This window comes from Vidua chalybeata, chromosome 18 (genome assembly GCF_026979565.1).
Source record: "Vidua chalybeata isolate OUT-0048 chromosome 18, bVidCha1 merged haplotype, whole genome shotgun sequence".
NCBI lineage: Eukaryota > Metazoa > Chordata > Aves > Passeriformes > Viduidae > Vidua > Vidua chalybeata.
In genome coordinates this window covers 1,843,180-1,849,063 of record NC_071547.1, presented here as the reverse complement: position 1 = coordinate 1,849,063, position 5,884 = coordinate 1,843,180, and positions in this window count along the sequence as shown.

Genomic DNA, 5,884 nt, shown 5'->3' with positions numbered 1-5,884 from the left:
TATCACTCCCCTCTTGGAAATGTGCTTTTGTCAGCTCCTGTTAGAGCAGGTACTTCCCCCTCCCACTGCCTTACGATCTCAATTAATTTCCCTGGTTAGTGGTGGTTCTCTAGGACATAAAATGAGCTGGTACACAGCAGCCCAAGCAGGGCACAGCTGATAAAATTGTTTATTGTTATGTGCAAGAGAAAGGGGTTGTGTGGATTACTTATACAGTGGTTTTAAAACCACAGGTAATTGCCTGATGGAATGCAACTTCCCTGAGGCCATTATTGTCTTTCAGTTTAGTGCATACATATTTAAAAGTATTTCATTTATGAGCTGAGCAGTCACTCACACAGGTAAATGGGCATTAAAATTAGGTTTAAAATGCAGTAGGAAGGAGTGTACCAGGGTCTGAGACTTGAGACAGAGCTGTAGGGTTCCGGGCTGGGGGAAACTGGAGAGTGTAGGGAATGCTCTGGGCCACCTTTGAGACCCTGATCAGAGATGTAGAAAAAGGCTTTGGAATTCCAAAATTCACCTACAGGTGCCCTCTGGAGTTCTGCATGAGCAATTCCTCCACTGAACTTGTTCAGCTTGTGAGTGGTTTCCTGAGGTGCCAGTCTGCTGCCTGGATCTTGCAAAACTGAGGATAAATCTCAGATTGCTTGGTTCATCCTTCTCCTTTCCAAAGGGAAGGGCATTTTTAGCTCATTTATAACCAGGTCCTGGAGAGCAACAAGATGCAACTTCATTTTCTTCTATGTATTTTTGTAGCAAGAGGAAGCTCCCATGTCCTAAGCTGTGTTCTGCCAGGAATAAAAGCAGGGTGGGCGCTGCTGTGAGGTGTGGCCACAATCCGGGGTGGCAGGCTGGGAGCTGAGGGGAGCACACACATCTCCCGTGCTGGGAATTTGGGGCCTCTTTAGATTGCAATAATGAAGTAATGAGCATCAGCCTGAGCATCGTGCTCTGCGTGATCCGTGTGCAGAGTGTCACACACGGGAGAGGGAAGCAGCTCTGGGATGCTGTCAGGGAGTCCAGAGCAGCTCCAGCTACAGAACAATGAGCTGTCCCAAAGCATTAGTGCAGGGGCTCCAGCTGTCTGCACGATTTCTCACCATGGGCCAGAGAAATTCCCCCAAACCAGCAGCTGGAGATGAACTCCAGTGAGGAGCCAGCTCTGGTGGGGGTGGGAAAATCCTCAGCATGCTGTTGTTTAACTGGGCTGTGCAGCACATTAGTGAGAGCTTAATTGGGCCTTGTACTTGTTAATTAGAAGACCCATTCTCGTCCTACTACTTGGGACAAGTGGTTTTGCAAAGTTCAAGAGGCTTATCAGCATTCAGCCTGAGATTCCAGCTGAAAGGATAATGTCCCTTGGAAAAAAAACACCATCATCTCCAGGACTGGTAATTAGTTTACAACATCACTTTAAGGTATATATCACTAATGTGAGGAGGTTCACATTGCTAATGAGGAATATACTTAAAAAAAAAAAAAAAAAAAATCCCTTTTCCAGTTTTGTTCCCTCTTCTGTAGGTTCAAAGGGAGTTAAGTTTTGGCTGCTGCAGGATAACAGTGCCACTGGTGGGATATTTGTAGGATCAGGGAATGGTTTGGGTTGGAAGGGACCTTTCAGGATCACCAGTTCCACTCCTATTCTGTTTTTGTTTTACAAAGGCACTGATTGCTTCCAGCATTCCCAGTCTATTGATCTACAGCCTGTGTTTTGACAGGGATTAGGAGAGTATTTGTCTTCACCTTCTGTTAGCTACCAAGAGGTTTAAGCTAAATGGAAATAAATCGTGAAGAAAACAGAAGAAAATGTTGAGAATTCGTTTGGTTTAACTGACTTGCTTTGAAAGGTGAGCTGAGTTTAAACCAGTGTCACCTCAACCCTCACCAGAGCTGAAGGAGGCAGCCTTGAGTGTACAAATGTGACACTCAGCTGAGAATTTTAATTTGTCTGGTTCTCATGTATAATAAAATATGCTAGATACATGACACTTCATGAATTAATGCAGGAGTAGAAAGCACGGGAGAGATTCCTGTACAGGATTTGTTCTTACAATGCAAATGCCGAGCAAGGCTTTAAATGGCCCTGGCTATCTGGAGTCAGGGAGCCTATTTCACGCTTCACTTCAGGGTTTGTTCCCACTTCCTCAACCTTTTTGGAATGAGAGGGTGTGTGCATGCCAGAGGGGAGGGAAATCAGGCAGGAAATGCCCAAACCAGCACAAGCCCATGGGAACCCCTTCGTGTGTGGGAGCTTTTAGGGAGGTCACCAAGGGAGGGAGCAGGGGGAGAGCTCAGCCTGGCAGCCCCTGCCCTCTGTGCTCAGCATGGGGATGGGGAAAAGCATTTTTAAACCCTGCTGCTGCCACTGCAAGGGCTGGCCATGGCCTCTGCACCCTCCTTGCCAAAACTCCCTCCTGCCCCTGCTGAAGTGGGAGCAGCCCCTGCGTGGCTGTGCCAGCAGCTCCGGGCTGGCAGGTGAACAAACACCTGCAATAAAACCCCAAAGCAAGGCTGATGGAAAGGTGATGGAACATGGAGAGCCTCAGACAGCTACAACCTCCCACTGCCACCAGGATCTGATCACTCCCCTGCTGAAACCTGTAATTACATTAAGAGGACAGCTGGTTCTAATGGCATAAAAATATTGAGACATGACTGCAGAAACAGAGGTTTTCTCCTAATGCAGCTCAAATTACAACAGGGGAGGAGAACAGAGATTTTGATAGCTCATAAAAATGATTTTTTTTTTTCCCTGAGTCAGTGTATTATCTTAATCTTTGTGAAAATAAAGCAGTGAACGGGAAGAAGAACATTTCTCTCACTGGGATTACAGTGGTTGCAGGCAGAGAGTGGGATCAGTGCTGAGCTGTTTAATATCTCCAGGGCTGATTCTCCTCCTCTCCCACCCTTTGCTCCTCTGGCACCACGTGTGCTTCATCCCTGCCCTGTGCATGTGGCCCTTGGCACCACGGGCTCCTGCTGGAAACCAGAACTTGCTTTCAGGGTGCCAGAACCCCTGGGAACCTCCAGACATCCAGGAGGAAAGGCTGAACACATTTCCTCCCTAGCTGAAGAGTTTCTGCCTTTATTCCCTGATGCAAAACCTCAGTTACCACTGAGTTCTAGATGAACTAATTACTTTCATGTACAAACAGGAGGAAGAGAAGTTTTTAAGCAATGCAGAGCCTGGTGTGACAATTCTATTAGGTTTTGGTGGGTACCTGCTTGACCTGTAAATTGAAACTCCAGAAAGTCTTATCATGGTATTTAATTTTCTGTGCTTCAGCAGCAGGGGATGAAAGGGGGCTGGAATGGGTTTATTCAGATATGAGACAAAAATAACTATTTTTTAAAAAATGGCTCTAATCAGGCAGAGAGCGTTTTTCTTTCTGTTCTTCCCCCTTCAGCCTCCCTGGCTCCTGTACGAGGTTTCTGTGTTGACAGCACAGATCAGCTTGCTGGGGTTTGTGAACTCCTCTGCCTGCTCCACATGCTTGTTTCTCACTCTTGGGATTACAGACCCATCCTTAATGGAGACCTGGAGCTGTAAAGGTGGAGTTGGGGGTGTCACATAATGGCCACTCTGAGCTGCCTCACTAGCAGGCTGATTCCAGGATTTAGGATCCCTGGAAATGCCACCTATGGACACTAAAGGCATTAAGGTAATTAATAATAAAATGCCACATTGACACGGTTTGGGAATAGGTAATGCACCAAGAACCTGGGAGGAAGGATTTTGGTAGGAGAGAGTGACAATTTACTGCCCCCCTCCCAAACCTCCCACACATTCATTATGCCTTAAATATTCTCACGCTGAGTTTTTTCCAATGGTCTAATTATAAACTTCATTATAATTGTTCATTAGTTTTATTTTGTTCAATTAGCTTAACAAGTTGCCAAATGAAATACAAGGCTGGCAATTAGCTGGATCTAATCGTAATGAGCCACTCAAACTGGGTCACCAAATATGTTCGTTTATAGCACTTCTCTTTTTTTTTTTTTCTTTCCAATTGGTGAACAATAACATAAATATTCAGAGCATCTCCTGATCCAAGGAGTGGAAATTTCCCACTCATTTATTAGAATAGGAAAAAAAAAAAAAATCAATTGTTCTGCTCCTGGTAGTTCAGCAAGGTGCAGGGAGGTTGCCCTGGCTCACCCAGAGCTGGTCCCTGCAGAGGAGTCGCTGCCAGGAGGGAGGTCAGCTCTGACTTGAGGTCTGTTTATCTCCTCAGAATTCCACAGAATTTCATGTCGTAGTGGTTGGTGGCAGAAGGGACCTTGAGGGATCACCTGGATCCCACCTGGGCGGTGCCCAAGGCACAGCCATGCCCTGGCAGAAGCTGAGGGGTAAAGCTGTGCTGCCTGAAGAGGGGAAAGTTCGGGTGAGCTGAGCTCTCCTCCCCTGGTGAGGGGTGATGGGGGGCTTTGGGCAGCCCAAAAACTCAGTCTGAGCCACTCTGATGGCAGATGGTGTTGGCCAAGTTCAGCCCTGCCCAGCCGCTGGTTTTGCTGTGCCTTTTGGATAACCCTGAGGTGCCTTTTTTTGCCAGATTTCCCTTTTGCCGCTCAGTGCTCGGCTCTGCTCCTGTTAAGCAGCTGCTTAGCAGCAGCTCCTGGCTCATAGGGTCCGGTGGATTTACAGCCACCTTTTTCGGGAGCTAATTTGGGCAGGAGTGATAATTTGGTATGTATAATTCCTCCTGCACGTCACGTGCATCACATCCAAATCTCAGGGACGAGCAGCACCGGGGCAGCTCCTCAGCAAACCTCAGAAGTGGAGGCATTAACAGGCTCATCCCCGGATTTGGATTTCTCTGGGATCTTGTCCTGCATCTGGATGGAAACACGGACAAAATATTAAACCAGCACAGAGACTACAAGCACCTGCAAGTAATTCATAAAACACCGCCGTGAGGGCAAGCTGGTGAAGCCACGTGCCAGTCCCAATCCGAATTTCCCTGCAACAGGATACCCACCAAACCCATCCCTGACACGGGTTTGGCGACCTGCTAATACAAACTCCTAAAATTTCACCCAGGCACTTCGCTCCATGCAGGAAGGAGCGGGGGGAGGAAGGACTGGCAAATCCCGCAGCTCCGTGCCCCGCCAGCCGCTCCTGGCTCTGTCGCTCATCAGCCTGGTCGCCAGCTGGGACGCGGCGGTGGCAGCAGCGCTGCGCTCGCTCGGCGGGCTCGCATTAAAGGGAGAAAATTCACACCTCTGCTTTTCACACCACAGACAGCTCCATCAGCTCCTCAAACACCAGCCAAAGGCATTGTTGCGCTTAATGAAGGCGCCCGGCTGCACCTGGAGATGCTGCGCGAAGGTTTTTGCGCTTCCAGCGCGCAGGGTTCCATGTTCTAGTGCGATAATCCCCTGATGGCGTTTTCCACTCCAGTCTCCACGCCCCGAGCTGAGCCTGCGCTGCACCGCAGAGCCCGAGGGACCCGCTGGGCTTTGGGATGTCCCCTGCCCGCGTGGGACAGTGACACCAGGCACAAAGGAACGATTCCAGGGGCTGGGATGTGCCTGGGTACCCCGTGGGCTGTGACCCCCCCCCCCCAAGGCCAGCAGGACCCGTCTGCCCGGTGCCAGCACTTGAGTAAGTCCTGCTAAGAGCATCGCTGCTCCTAATTCACTCTGCCCACTCCATATTAGTTTGATTCCTGCTAGGCTTGAATCAGGCAGGGGCAGATGTAAACAGGCTTGTAATAAGCTGCGGAAATCGCGAAAGGGCTGCGTGACACATGGCTTTGCATTTGATTCAAGTAGTTACAGTCATAATATCCATTAATTTTTGTAGTGCTCCTGGGAGCAAAAGTCCCTCCTTTTCATTAGAGAGACCCGGATTTCTAAAGATCCCGGTGTTCGACACAGC